We start from the raw sequence: 15518 nt of genomic DNA, 5'->3' as shown, positions 1-15518 counted from the left end.
CACTGGGTGATGTTATGTCTGGGTCATGAAATCTTGCTGATATAGCTGTGTTGTGTCAGACTGTGGAAAATGTCCCTAATTTCCCCATAGATGGGGAACATCTATGATGGCAAAGACAAGGCTACACAAAGGGGAAGGAACCGCCTTCAGTGGAAGAAAATGTTCACTGCTTGTACCTAGGATGCCCAATACAACTAGAGCTATAATGAGCTCCAAACTAAATAGAACCTTGTTTAGGGAACTAGAAAGTTAAGCAGGATATGGGCAAACTACAGACCAGTTAGTTCTCAGACTGAGAGCTGGGGTAGGCTCTGTAGTACCAAGCAAAGAGAGTAAAGCAAACACCTCTTTCCTTAGGGAATCACACTGTATGTCTACATAGTGTATTATAAGCCAGCACGAGCTTGTGACTACCAGAAATAGGTTGCATAATCATACCTGTAACAAGCCGGTCCCTGAACATGTATGCATTTAGTATGGCAGAATGTTTGCTTCTTGAAACAATGCTGCCAAACATACAGAAATCATGTGCCAAGCGTCCCCTCCAAAATGAGATTGCCTTTAAAATTACAAGATTAAACTGCTACCAACAACAACCTAAAGCAATATATTTTGGATTCTTTTTATTTTCTATGTGGTGTTGGAACATTCACTGCTTGCAAGTTTGCCACATTGTATTAAATCTCAGATTCTAGGGAAGTTACCTGATTACAGCCTCGGCAATACTCAGTAATATTCATCAGGTATCACAAGAGTTGTGCTGAGTGGGACTACTCTGGGTTGTGTAACTTTGGACATTCACACCTGTGTGCTGTGAGGAACCTGAATTTGAATGCCAGAGTGAGGCATACACATGTTCACATGTGTTGAGTAGAAGATAAATCTTCAGTGAGTTTAGAGAATGTGCAAGACGTCTAAGGATGTAAACAGGCTTTCTTTTTTTTGTGCCTAGTTAAGATAGTTTATTAAGTTCTTATCCCCAACTGCTCAGTTTCTGTCGGTGCTAGAGACTTCTGCTTCCCCAGCTGAGCTAGTGCAATGGGAAGGATACTGCAGTACATTGTCAGATCATCATTGCCAGCATCTTAAGCTCAGATAATGGGCTTTGAAGAACAGTGGGTGAGGAATGCTTGCACCTTCTGTCCTCCTGGCAGTGGGAGTGAGGATCCTACTGATAGGAGTGAGGAGATTGGGGGTGACATGCATCTGAGGAATGCTAATGTCTTAAATCACTTCCATTTTGCTGTAAAATAAACATGTGTCTAACTCAAGGCAAGGCTGGAAAGGTGCTGGTAATGTGGCTTGGTATTAGAGACAGAAACTTCCTGCCTCTAAGGGGCTTTCTGCTTTCTCAGGAGAGATTGCAGTAACGTGTAGTGCAGGAAGGAGTGTGTGTGACAAGCAGAGGATCAGGTGTCCTCTCACTGAAATTTGTTTGCCCTCCAGACTGAGGCTGAGCTACTGAAACAGTTTTGGGTTTTATTTCAGCATTAGGAAGTGCTATGTCAACTGGATAGCAATATGTGACCTTCTGCTCCACCACTGCTCTGCATCTAACCACGATTAAATACAGACGGAGCTGTCTCACACAGGGCTTCCTGTCTGGTTGCTGCTGTTACTTTGATTTTGATGCCCTTTGTTTGGAATCAGACCCTAATCCACATTAGAAAGCAAACAAACCCCAAGAGCTGGAGTGCAGTTGATATATTAAGATAGGCTGACTGGGTGTTTGCTCTGTTTATGACATTTATACAAGGCTCTCTCTTGTCCTGGGGATATTATTGTCCAACAGAAGTATATAATGTAGATCTAATGATTATCCATTTTATATTAATTATAATTTTAACTAATGCTTGCCTGACTTCACCAGGGGGAATGATCACAGCTGTGTATGTGCATGTGTGGGGTTACACACTCCTCCATTCTGGCTGTCCTGTTCCTGCCCTTCTGTCAGTGAACCAGCAAAATGGCTGTTGTTTTGGTCTTTCTACCAGTCCAGTTCTTCCAGGGGTTCTCAAACTAGGTCCCTGACTGAGATGGGAAGAAGGAAAAAGTGCTTTTCTCTGACTCTCTCATAAAATAAAACAAATAAAAATAAATTATAATAAAATAAAATAAAAATTAAATAAAAATGAAGTCTAATAAAACTCAGGAACTACAGGAGAGATATTGAGGAGTTAAGTCTAAAAGCTGGTGAAAACAGCTGGGTAGATTACTAGGGCAAGAAAAACAGTGCTTTCAATATGTCTAAGTTTCAGAAATTTATGTTCTCTGTTCACATCCATTACCATGTGACAGAAAACCACATGTTGCTTGAGGTTTACAGAAGTTCATCATGTAAGATGCTCAAATCTTTTATCTTTGCAAGGAAAGAGGAAAAGTGTTCCTAGGGCATGTATTTTTGCCATTTCCACCAACTTTCCTTGTCTTCAGTGTTGGGAAGGCATATCCTGAAAAAATTGATAGTCTGAAATGAATATTTTTTCCCTTTGACTTGTTATTTGCAGTCAGATAAAGATTTTGGTTCTAAATAACATTACTGTTCAGCATTCAGGCATGTCCTGAGGAGGAATTGGTAATATTTTTGCGATACCTCAGATGTGACTGTGAGCATTCCCTAATCTGCAGCAGTGCAAAATTGCCCATATGTGATGGGGAGGAGGGTGATTTTTCAGGGTGGCAGATGAGGAGTGTTCTTCTGTTTCATCCTACCGGCACCACTCTGATGAGCCCATCAGAGCACTGAAGATGCGTACAATGAATGCTAAGCACATCGTGCAAATAAGCACAATAATAATAATAATGTTGAAGATAGGAAATGAATAATTCCTCTAAATGAAGCTTGGGCAGGAATTCAGATAGAAAGTATGTAATTAAACCAAGCTGGAACTTGATCAAAATACTGAAATGGTACTAGGGAAAAAAGAGAAAAGTTACTTAATGACTATTAGCAGGAAGAACCTTGACTTTTTACTTCATCCGGAAAGAAGACGACTGCCAGCTCCAGAAAAAGTTTAATTCCCAAGAGAATGTCCCTCCTTATTCCACGTGATTTTCCCATGGAGAATTGCTATCTTGGACTGCCAATCTTGGACTCTCCAATTCTGGAATATGGGGCAGATATTTGTGTAGAACAGAGACTTCTGGGCTTGGGCCTGGAAGGACGCTGGGATGGCTGATGGCTGAGCTGAGCATGGCTGGTGCTGGTCCTGGCTGAGGATGCAGGGAGTGGTGGGTTTAAATAGCTGGTCCTACTGAAGTGGATGAAATGACTGGTTAAACAGTCCTGTGCCCATCTGAACTCTGACCAGACTGGAACCTTTTCTTAACTTGGACTCTCCAGTACAAACAGTCCTATAACAATCTGTGGAAGAAAGATGAGCAGCAAGGATCTTCACCTTATCACAGACCACAAAGGCACATTTGCTACTGTGTGATAAAAACTCAAAACTGCTGCTGGCTTTACTGGCTAGGGATTGCTCCCTCTTCTGCTCCTATGGCTAGGTGACATAATAAATTACCTGGAGAGCTCTCCTCTTAGCTGGGCAAAGACTGAACTTTGGTCGTGTATTTGTGGAGCTCAGTGCACAATTAACCTGGCACAATTCCCTGAGGCATAGTTCACTGTAAATCCTTACACACTAAATGGATTGTAATCACTGCATTTCAGTGATGACCGAAAAGCAATTTGAAGACTAAATAAAGCAAGATGTTGAGATTTCAGATTGCAGGTATTTTGAAAGGATTTGAGGCAAAAGGAGAATACCTTCAGTGCTCTGCAATGCTTGTGATGTGGCTGTGTGTGTTAACAGGGGATGGTCAAGCAGTACATGGCTGCATGGGCTTATGGGGAGAAAGAAAGACTGAGCCTTCATTCCTGCACTGGAGACAAAGGAAGTGGAAATGCATTGCTAGTCATATCATGGACCTGTGCTCACTAATGAGGAGTGACTCCATACCATTTTCTTTCAATTTCCATGAAAGGCATACATTGCTTAAAGCAGGGTTTTATTCCACTGCATGAGTGCTGTCTTGCTGCTCATTTGATCCTGCTAAAGCCAGAGTAACACTTAGCTGTGCTTGTTGTTGTGAGGGACAGTTTTACAGCCCCAGGCATGTTTGTGTCTGTGTGAGACTAAGTGGGCAAGGATGAGTTTGTAGAGAAAAGTGTCATTGAATGCCACAAAGCTTCAGTTGTGTTAAGGTCAGTAATCTTAGAGGAGCTCCTAGCAGCTGGCACTCTGTCCCTAGCTCCCAGATGATGGTGGTCCAAGGTTGTGAGAGTCCCTATGCCTGTTGCTGTGCTAAGACTCAGAGAAATTAAAGCAGCAGGAACAGAGCTGCTCAGACTGGAACAACTGAGGAAACGGCGCCTTAGTACACGCCAGTTACCTGGGAATCCCAGGATGGGAGCAGAGGGAGTTTACTGTGTTGGCTTTCAGAAGCTGATCTATGATTTAGGCCTGGTTGAGTGTGTGAGCATTGGGCTGTAACCATTCCCTAAGTTACTGAGAGGAAATCTATAATACGAGCCGTACTTGGCTTCCCGCCGTGCTTTCGTGATGCAGGCTGCACTGGGGACTTGCTGTGCTTAAGGTGCTATGAATTGGATCCAAGCGTGATTTAAGGCAATTTTCTTCTAATTCACAGTCAGGCAATGGAATAGATCTGTCTTCTGAGAATCAAAAATATTAATAACTCCCTTAGACACAATTTGGAAGCAAATGAATACCTCCATTTTTTGGTGAATTTGATAGCATTATTTTACTGTATGGAGATGAGCTCCATTAGCAGAACACATGAATTAAAACAGAAGCAGCTTATTTGCATTGTGGTTAACCATTCTTGAGACAAGAAAGCTCATCTAGTTGTGAATATGTGGCAACGAAGATTATAAACAGTGCAGTGGGGCTTAATCTTTGGGTTTTATGTTTCTACAAAATGGCTTTCATACAGAAACATTTTCTTCTTACCTACGGCTGAAATTTGTCACCATGGTAACCTTCTGAGTTTGGAGAGGTGGGATGCTCTAGGCAAATATGTGGCCATAACCTCAGAAATTGTTACCCAAATTGGGTTTCATTTCTCCTCTGTTTCTTTAACATCTGTGAGGTTCTTACACACTGGACAGCTGGTCATGTAACTGGATCAGAGAGAGGCCATATGGATTTAAACTCTGCTTTCTTTCTTTGAAAGGAGCCATGTTTGGGGCAATTTCCTCCCTTATTCAACTGGCTCCATCCTTCCCTGGCTGCAGCTCCAAGCCCACTTGGTTCTCCAGGAACTGCTGGACTGTGCTCTGCTCCAATGTCTGCAGTGTCACGCTGTTGCTGGGGAAAAGCAGAAATCCTGAGCTGCAGCCCCAGCAGCTCAGCATTGGGGAGCCTACTATTCATTAACTGGTCTCAATATACACACAGTTCTGTTTTGTTTTCTTTGATGTACATGTCTAAGAGCAAATTGAGGCCTTAAAAGGTTGAGAGTTTTTGGTGTTTTGTTTGTTTGTTTTTGTGCACATCTCTGTGTGTGTGTATGTGTGTGGTTTTTCTGTTTGGTTGGGTTTTTTTGTATTTTGAAGAGAAAAAAACCCTCACACAAATGTGATTAAAATTTCTGAAAATGAAATTATTAAAGCATTAGAGAACCCTTGCCCACAATATTGTGTCATTGCAATATTATTTGAAGGACATACCACCATCTTGATAATTTAACTTCTGATTTTTATTTTCCATTTATATGTCAAATTCCTACACATTGCTTGCCCATGTTCTCTTTCTGGGTTTTAGGTTGTAATAAAATGGAGGAGTTTATGATTAAAACTCTGTACAAAGGCTGTGCAGACTGCAGTTGCCATTAGTGAACTACTGACTCTGCCACTAACTCCAGAGATAACCATGACTGAGTCATTGCATGTCTTTCTGCCTGAGTTTCTAGTTTGTAGACAACAAACACTCTGTCTTCTCCTTTTCCCTGTTGTGTGGGCATACAGTGTGGCAAGTGCTGGTGTCAGGGATGTTCTTAATCTCTGCAGTAGTGCCTTGATTTTATCTGAAGCTTCTTGGTGTAGCTAATAAATAAACAGTAAATAAAAATGATTCAAGGGCATGAAATAACAAGCAAAGTGGTGACCCTACCTGTTTGTTTGCTTTTTTAGAAGCTCCTGGCCTGCCACAGGAGCTATCAGTCAATAAGGCCCTTCCGTCAGAGTACACTCACTCCTTTCTTCTCCCTGTGACTGATGTTTAAGTCTTTTCTTTCCCCTGGAGGGTGGGGGCAATAAAAAATATTCCTTCATGTTAAGGCAGGGTGTGTTTGAAAGTGTTATCTGGCCTGGGCCAACTCTGGCTTCTGTGCCTATCTTTGCTCCTTTGTAGCCATCTGCTAATCTGAAGTACCTCATCCTTAACTCGTGGAATCAAGTTTAACAGCCTCAGAGCCATTGGCAGGCAGAGGGGAGAATCCTTCAGGGCAGTTTGAGGTCCACTAGGTCCACTTTTTGGCACCTAGCACATAAGGCTGAGTCGACTATAAATATGTAGGCACCCACCACACTGCTGTCCCAGTAGGGCCTGGGGGCAGAGAGCAGAATTTTGGGGATTTTACAAGGCAGAAGAATATGAAGCACAAGAAATAGTTGTGTTCACAGGTCGACATCCGCCATCTCTCTTCCTTTACACCATCTTCTCTCTTTGTCAAGAGCAACGCAGCTCTTGAAAGGGGATAAAGATGTGCTGAGGCTGCAGTAAGCTCTCAGTGTCTCCTACCCCCTTTCCCCTCTTCTGCTGTACACACCTCTCCTTTCATAGTGTTTTGAGTGGAGCAGTGGATCACAGACTGTTATTAGGGAAAGGACCTTGCCATTATAGACCCATCTCCCAGATTACTAATATCCCTTGCATCTGCAGAACTGGGTAGGGAAATTCATAAGAATGTGTTTTTCACCAAGAGATTTTTGGAGACACCTTCCTATCAAGATGTAGCACCTGATTATAAAATGGCTCCCTCCAAAGTGACTATCTCCTAGTCAACTTCCCCAAAATTTAAGGCAGGGAGGAAAGGGAAAAGCAATGATTTCAAGTTATCTGAACTCTTTTTCAAGTCACTTAAATTGTTTGCAGGCTCAGACTAGCATGGGGGATGAGTGGAGGTTGTGCTGGACGCCTGTTGCATTCAAATAAATTGCTCCTCTCCCCAGAGCTCCATCTCTTGTGTGCAGCCAAATCATGTGTGTTTGCAGGAGACAGTATGCTTGTGTTTCTCCCACGACCCTGCTGGCTCATTAGTGTTATTTCTGGAGGTCTAGTTTCCACAGTAACAAGCAATTACCATTGTTCCTTGGACTGCCAAAGTTACCACCAGCAACGCAGAGGAAGATGCGTTATTCTCTATATTGGGATAAAATGCCTTCATATGTCTTGCTATTCACTGAATGCCAATCTTGACGCAGGTCCTGTGCAAATAGCACACTCCACCCCCTGCCAATGCTGCTTTTCCTGGTATTAAGACATGCCAGATTTTGAAACGATCCAAAATGATCTCCTCTGGTCTGTGGCTACACTGGCAACGACAGGGTCAGGATTTCAGCAGCAGGATGACTGTACCAATGGGTAGGAATATAAATAGAATAGCTTGGAGGCAGTTCTTTTTGCAATTGTGCTTAGCCCTGTTCTAAGTAATGCTGGCTAGTGACGTCAATGAAATATATACTCTCTGTCTTTACCCTATAGCTTCTACCAGTACTGTGGTGGAGCTCCCATATAGGAATCTGGTGGTCTTATGTTAGCAGGATCTGTGTCTGTGCTGCACAATCCTTCATCATCACCAAGGGGCAATGTGTGTGCATCAGCTGCACCCATTTCTTCCATCAGTGGTTTCTCCTTTCCCTTTTACCTATACATTTCACACAGATTGATTCATCTAGAATGGCCTTTAAACCCCATAGAACATGGGGTTTTCATGCAGATATTGAAAAAGTAAGCAGCTGGGAAGCTGAAGGAATGTGGGCTTTTGCAGGCTAGAGAAGTGGGGTGCTGGAATGCTGGGGCCACTAGATTAGGTTTCATGGCTTGGAGAGTTTTTATGGCTTTCAGTGACTCCAGTTTCCAAGTGTGACTACATATTCTTAAAAGCTCTGGGGCCCCACTGTAAGCTCTGAGCTTCTCTGCACAGGCTTTTCTTGTGAATGGGTGTATCTGTGGATCTACATATACACACCCACTTGCCCAAATGACTAATAGTAGGTGTTGGAGGGAGAACACAGCCTTTAGCCTCCATAAACCAAAGCACAAAGTCTTCCTCCAAGGAAGCTGAAGCAAAGAGATCAAGAGAGGCATTTTAAAACTGAGGAACTGCCTTTTGTGAAAGGTCTTGGAAACACCTGCACTGGAGATTTTTAAAACCTGGACTTACCAGAGAAGGTAGAAGGCAGTATCCTATCAGGTCACTGTATGAGTGTAGGAGGGTGACAACAAACAAAAAGGGTGCTGCTTTGACAGCTACCAAAATTGTACTGCTTTAGATGCCCTTGAGGAAATAAAAATCCAACAGCAAACATACTGTCTTTTCATGGGTTGGAGAAAGGGATAGGCAGAGACTATTGGTGATAGGGTCCTTGATTCTTTTTTCTGATTAAAGTCCCACCAAGTCTGTGAAATGGAGGTGGAAGAAGGAGTCAAACACAACTGGAAAAAAGGGCATGTATGTCACATATCCATTTTAGGGGCCAGGCCTAATTTTTAAGTATCTCTTAATTAGTAGGACTGAAGTGTTAGAAAGTTATTCTGTTTTCTTGTGGGTTTACCACTGAGTGAAGGCATCATCAGAGAAAGGTTAAGAAAATAACCTTGGGCATATGAGAGTGGTCCTATCTAATCCAACAAGCTTCTCTTCTCCTCTTTTCTGTTGCATCCTCCTAAACCTTTGGATTTTAGCACAGTCTGTATGATGGAGAAAAAATAAATAAATTTTAATAACCTTATTTTCCACACATAAACCAGAATCTGGTGTTTAGTTCTAGGTGACAGCTTGGGTGGTTCATAATGAGCCGAATATTTTAAGGAAAATACTCCCATCTCAAAAATAATCTAAGCCTTTGCTCTTTATCTGTGAGCTCCAGGGCACCCACTGGCATCCCACCCTTGTGGTGGGGTGGTGTGCCGAGCTGGCCGACAGACACTAGGTGGAAGCCTTGGGCTGCGGTTCCATCGCAGCTGCTGACGGCAGGAAGAAGACTTCTGCTTTCAGAAAGGAGATATTTTTCTTTTCTTCTTGCTTTCACGTACTAGAAAGGGAAGTCCAAGCTCTCCAGGTGCGCAGTGGGTGAACGGAGGAATGGAGGAGAAGTGTCAGTCTCATCCCGGGTCCTCCCTGCAACAGGATCTTGTGAGCAGGGCTTCAGTGGGAGCATTGAAGCCTTCTGAGTTCTTGGGTGTGGTTGGGTGGCAAGAATGATTTAATTTATCCTGATTTATTTTATCCTCATTTATATATTCTGATGGGGATAATATTGAGATCTCCGTGAATGCATAAAAAAGTATTAATATTGAGATGAAAGTGAGTACTGATGAGCTGATTTATCTTGCAACAAATGCTGGTAAAACCAGCTCCTATGAAGTGCATGCTATATTTATGATGATTGCTTTCGACAAGGCCTCCAATCTTAAAACTATTCCAAATAGGGAGATTTAGAGTTAGTACAAAGAATTAATCACAGGTTAAGTGAGAACCAGATGAAACTTGAAATGTTCATTTGAGAGAAATGTCAAAGTTTATGATTTTAAGGCTTCTTGTTACTTTTAGTGGTAAAAATACTGTTTGCAGTGTATTCCTAGGAATGAAAAATAATGAACAATTCCATTAGGTACTTTTAGAAAAATAACTGCTATTTTTTTTTTTGAAAATTAGTTAAATTTCAGTACCATTTCACATATCAGTTGTAATGCAGACTTAGGTTATGCCAAGTCAAGTCTCATATGAGGGCACGTTATGCAATCTTACCAGCAATATAGCATACCATGAATATAATAATTAAATATTCTGTTATATAATTTAGTACAGGTGATATTTTATTTTCAAAATAAGTGATTTTTCTACCAATTAATGAGTTTTCTATCAAAAGCGATAGCAGCTTTATTAGTCCGTGCTGAAACAATTTAGATTTTTACACTCTGAAATAGAAATGTTCTGGGTACTAGTTAGGGACCAATTGTTTTTAATATCCTAGAAACCTGATTCCAGACTAATGGCACAATACTGAACATGTCAGTGTGTCTCATTATGAACTGAAGAATGTAAAAACAATACAAACAGTAAAATATGGTAATATTTTATCAGAAAATAAGAGGTTTGCTTTCAAAATTAGTATTTTAATTAGAAAGAAAATCTTGCATTTTTTTCTTTAAGGGAAACTTTTCAATACTGACATTTTTATTTCAGCCTCCTTTTCCATGGGGATTTTTCATTTGTATTTATAATTTTTTGAAAAATGTTGATTTTTTATCAAAATGGTATTTTCTGATTCAAGACTGTTTCAGTTAAAATCTTCTCACTAGTGTGAGCTGTTATGACACTCTCCTCCTCCACCCTCTGAGCTGTGGTAAAAGGGTGAGTGAAGTTATTGATTTATCTTTCTTTATTTTATTTTTTAGTGCAATGATTTCAAGAGCTCCATGGCTGTTCTGCAGACAGATGCACAATTGTGAAACATCAATATGGACTGCAAATCTCTACTGTCAGTCAGCTCCTCTTCCCCTCTGCATAACATAATCCCTATCTCCACAATGCCTGCACAGATACAAATTTGCAAAGATGTTTTTCTGGAGATAGTGTGCATAGCAAACATTCCCTTACTTGTTCTCATCTCTAGCAACATTATATGGAGTTTCAGTTCACAGTTCACTGTGTTCCACCTCCTACCACTGAAATGCAGCCAACTCTGAGCTGTGGCTATTAAACATCACACGAGCAACACCACAAAACAGATTGTGCAAAGCAAAGGAATTCAGAGAAATTGAGTGAGGTCTGCAAAGGTTGTCTGGGAAGTGATAACAAAGGATCATAGGGAATGAATTAATTGTGATGCAGAATAGCCATCACCGTGATGTTCAGGTGATACCAGTATGCAAGGGTGAGTTTTTGAGGGTGGCACAAAGAGATATGACTAGGAGCAACCAGGTTTCAGCCAGGGAGACAAACAGGTCAGCTTCCCTAACCACTGAGTTTTGTCGGACTGCCAGACTCCCAGGGAAAGGGCTGCAGGCATCATTGCTTGAGGGTTTTAAAACTGGTCCTAGTCTCAAGACAGGACAAGGCACTATCAGGACAGATGAATAAAACAAGATGGAACAAGTAGCCGTACCTATCCCCACTTTGTATGAGTCTGAGAAAACAACTGGGAGAAAGATGGCAAGGTCTGAAGGAATCACATGTAGAGAGTTAGAAAACAGTGTGAACTGGTGTGACAGTAGCTGTGACGTGGCCAGGAAAAAGCTTCCAAAGACAGTGCTCTTCTTTGACAACATGATGACCTTAGAGTGAGAAAGGATGAAAAAGAGGAAGATGTGCAATGAATCAGAGGAAAGAGAAACGTGTGTGAATGTATGTAGCTGTTTATGTGTGTGTGTAGCACAATAGGAATTTCCTTCAGATAGAATAAAGCATTGTAGGTGTCTGTATCTTTTTTTTCCTAGACTAAAGGCTGCAAGAGGGCACCTTGGCACAAAACTTGCACATGAATTCTTGCTGCTTTAGGTAAAATCATGAGTGGGGAAGGTTGCCAGACACTGTCACTGAGCATTCAATGGACAACTAAGAAGCGACTGCAAAAGTCTGTTCCCAACTCAAGTTGCATAGCAACAGTAAATCGTCAGATTGCTGTTATGTCAGTCCCTTACATTATCCCCATTATTACAGCCATTTTTAGGAATCACGCAATATGATGTTACTAGCCCACTCCCAACCTGCATGTTTGACCTTTGTCTCTTGTTGAATGATGCCATGTAATTTGCTGCAAAGGTGTCTTGAAGTAGCATACTGTAGAGAAAAATCCCTGAGGATCCATCAACAGAGACCTTAGGGAGCAATGGATGTGCATGTGCAGGATGGGGCAGGAGAGACAGATTAGGGAACAGCGATATCCTCAGAGAAATCTAGTGCCTGCCAAACTCGTCAGGATGTATGTTACCCCATCACTTCTCTGAACTGAGTCTTCACTGATCAAATTGAAAGGCTATTTTGAGGAGTGAGCCACAGTTGCTCCTAAGATATGTGTTTCAAATGCTTCCAGTGCACACTTGTGCTTGGTGTTTGGATCACTCCTGTGGACATTGATGCTGTGAAATCCTAAGTTCCAGCCAGCTGTTTCCTGCTTTTCAAGGTAAGCACCTTGTGAGCTGTTTCATGGTGGAGATGCTGAAGCACAAAAGTAGTCACAACATAATCATCCTGTGATGTTTCAGACACTGCCAGTATCTGAACCAATACCTAGAAGTCTACTTGTCTTGCAGGATATTTCTAGTATCCTGCATAATTTCTTTCCTGGATGTCTTGTGTAGCACAGCATCCTCCTCCCTTTTTCACTCTATTGCTGCTTCTTTTGCTGGCACAAGATCCTGAAATGCCCCTGCCATTTCTTTGCAGCCAAGGCAACCAGGGTCACTGGATACCAAGGCGTAGCTGGTGTTTGAATGATGCAAATAAACGGAATGAGCTCCTTTACTGCAAACGTCAGACTGACATGGACTTAGGACACCAGGTAGAGTGAAAAGTAACTTAGAGGCCTCTTGCACTAGATGATGGGGGAACGGCCTGCTTAAGCAAGTAGTTCTCAGTAAAGTATCTCCTGTCTGAAGAGTGCCTAGTTGTAAACTCTACCAGCATTTACAAGATCACCACTGCAAATTATGAACAAGCAAACAGACCTCAGAAGGACAAGATAGAGTGCCTGTCCCCTCTGTATAGAGTAATGGAATTATTCTGCTTCATTAAAACAACTGATGAGAAAACAAGGAGCCTCAAGATTCAGTTCCTCTATGTTTCTGTGCCCAGAATGCAGAGCGCACTAATGGCAGAACACCTGGACTAGGAGCTGCAAGTCACTCTTGCTTGATATTAAGGGGATTGAACTCGGACAAGGTCTAACACAGCAGATGATAAATGTCCAGGCATGACATTGCTAAAAGAGATCTGATGGCCATGGAGTTACCCTTGACAAAGGAACATCTCTTGAATGCAAAATAGCTTAGCAATCCTTACAAAGAAGGAACAAAAGCTGTTTGTCTGATTTTCACCTTTCTTCCCTTTAGTACTCCCATGAACAAGAACTGCTGGATGGGACACTCCAAAGAGCTTATTTCTCCAGGAGAAAGTCTCCTTCTCTTTTCCTGTATTTTAGATCTATCTTGCTTCCCCCTGAGGATGAAGGATTTGAATCATTAGTGAGACAGCAGGTGTAGGAGTGGTCACTGGTACCCACCAGCTTTGTAGCTCAGTCATCCTGAGGACCACCTTAAGGAAGGATTTATCCAAGGACCCTGCAGAACAAATAGACTTCAATGCCCTGTAGCTGCTCCACATGTGTTTGTTGACAGCCCTGGTAGTTCAGTGAAGGAGTCAATACTGAATTTTAGGCTGTGTCAGCCAGACTGAAGAGTTTTGTGTCTGTTTGTTCCTTGCTGGCATGGACTGTTTGGAAGTACAGATACAAGACACTGTTCCATGGGGCTGATTGATGTTTGGTAATTGTTATGGCTTTCTGTTTTTAACTTGGTCATCTAGTTTATGGTGGAGATAGAACTGAGGGTCCCCACTGATGAGTGAGGATTCTTTTGTCAGACCTTACACTATAGTCAGACCTCTGGAAGATTTCTCTCCATGTATCTCTATCAGTTTCAGTCTGTATGTGTTACCAAGTACCATCTTTGCAGTGCCTAAGCTTTATTTGACAATCTGAGTTTCCCATGGCCTTTTGAGGCTAACATTTTGCAGGTTAAAATGTGCTGAATAAGGACAAATGAGAAATGCAAACGAAGTGAAAACAGTCAGGTTTTAAAGAAAATCATCTTTTGTCAGCATTGTTTGCATTTGTGCTCATTTCTTACAAACATTCAAAGGCTCAAGTTTCTTGTTTCTAGTATATATGGAAAACAAATGTCAAGACTGCATATGAGTACTTTCCATAAATTAATATTAAATGTGCCGACACATTTCATCTCAAAGTGCTTGTACACTCCTCTTGTCAGAAAGCAGAATAAATAATGATCAAAATCACCACCTAGAGCTGGTGATTTCTATCTGTAGATACGAAAATGCTCTACAAGGAAGGTCAGGATCATAGCCTGCAATTTTACAAATGGGACACACTTCCTCAGTAAAGCTACTTGTCTGGTAGTCACAGAGCTTCCACCTCTGTACTGAACCTGCAGAGGCAAGTGCAGATGCACATTTGGTTATTTTCTCTTCTGTCCTTGACTGCCCCATTTAAAAGAAGTCATTCACCCTTTCGTTTATTGCTCAGGACATGAGGCTGTCCATCACAGAATCACAGAATCAACTATGTTAGAAAATTGAGATCATTGAGTCCAATCTATGACCAAACACCACCATGTCAACTAGACCATGGCACTAAGTGCCACATCCAGTCTTTCCTTAAACACCTCCAGGGACGGTGACTCCACCACCTCCCTGGGCAGCCCATTCCAATGTCCAATCACTTTTTTTGTGAAGAAATTCTTCCTAATGTCCAACCTAAACCTCCCCTAGCACAGCTAGATACTGTGGCCTCTTGTCCTATTGCTCATTGCCTGAGAGAAGAGAATGACCCCTACCTGGCTACAACCTCCTTTCAGGCAGTTGTAGAGAGTGATAAGGTCTCCCCCGAGCTCTCCAGGCTAAGCAACACCAGCTCCCCTACCCACTCCTCATAAGACTTGTACTCCAGACCCTTCACCAGCCTCGTTGCCTTTCTCTGGACATGCTCCAGCACCTCAATATCCTTCCTAAACTGAGGGGCCCTGAAATGGACACAATACTTGAGGTGCGGCTGAACCATTGCCACGTACAGGGGAAGAATCACTTCCCTAGTCCTGCTGGCCACACTATTCCTGGTACAGGTCAGAATCACTACCCAGCACAGGCTGCCATCCATCCTGTCTGTGCATGTGTACTTACTGGCATGTATTTTCTCTCTATCTCTCTTCCAAGGAGGAACTGAAGGCCTTGCAAATGTGCCTTGCTGCTTTCCTTCAGGTCACCTCTGCTTCTGCCTTCAGTGCCCCTCACTGCAAAGGGTCTTTTCTCCCCTGCATCTTTTTTGAGCTGGCCAGAGGCCTCCTTCAGCAAATTTCCTAGCAGAAGAGTCCTGATTGTGTGCTTGTGTATTCTGTACCTCTCCTATTGTACTTGTCCTGTTCTCAGGGCTCTCTCATCTTCCAGGGCAGTCAGAGGAAAATTTGTAGTTCTGAGTCCTCTCTGCTTTCTTTTGTGGGTTTTCCTCCTGACAGTCCCTCAGACTGTGCAGAGAT

At 42.2% G+C, this 15518-nt stretch overlaps 1 long non-coding RNA gene across 1 annotated transcript; it reads left to right on the top strand.

Annotated features, from left to right (window-relative positions):
- Positions 1 to 9169: 9169 nt before the first annotated feature.
- Positions 9170 to 11672, top strand: LOC116787741. Its single transcript, XR_004357429.1, has 2 exons — positions 9170 to 9381; positions 10647 to 11672. It is a non-coding gene; the product is annotated as an uncharacterized LOC116787741 (long non-coding RNA).
- Positions 11673 to 15518: the final 3846 nt, after the last annotated feature.

The sequence above is a fragment of the Chiroxiphia lanceolata genome, chromosome 5 (genome assembly GCF_009829145.1).
Source record: "Chiroxiphia lanceolata isolate bChiLan1 chromosome 5, bChiLan1.pri, whole genome shotgun sequence".
Classification (NCBI taxonomy): Eukaryota; Metazoa; Chordata; class Aves; order Passeriformes; family Pipridae; genus Chiroxiphia; species Chiroxiphia lanceolata.
The sequence above is the reverse complement of the archived record's forward strand: the minus strand, read 5'-3'. Positions and strand labels throughout refer to the sequence as shown.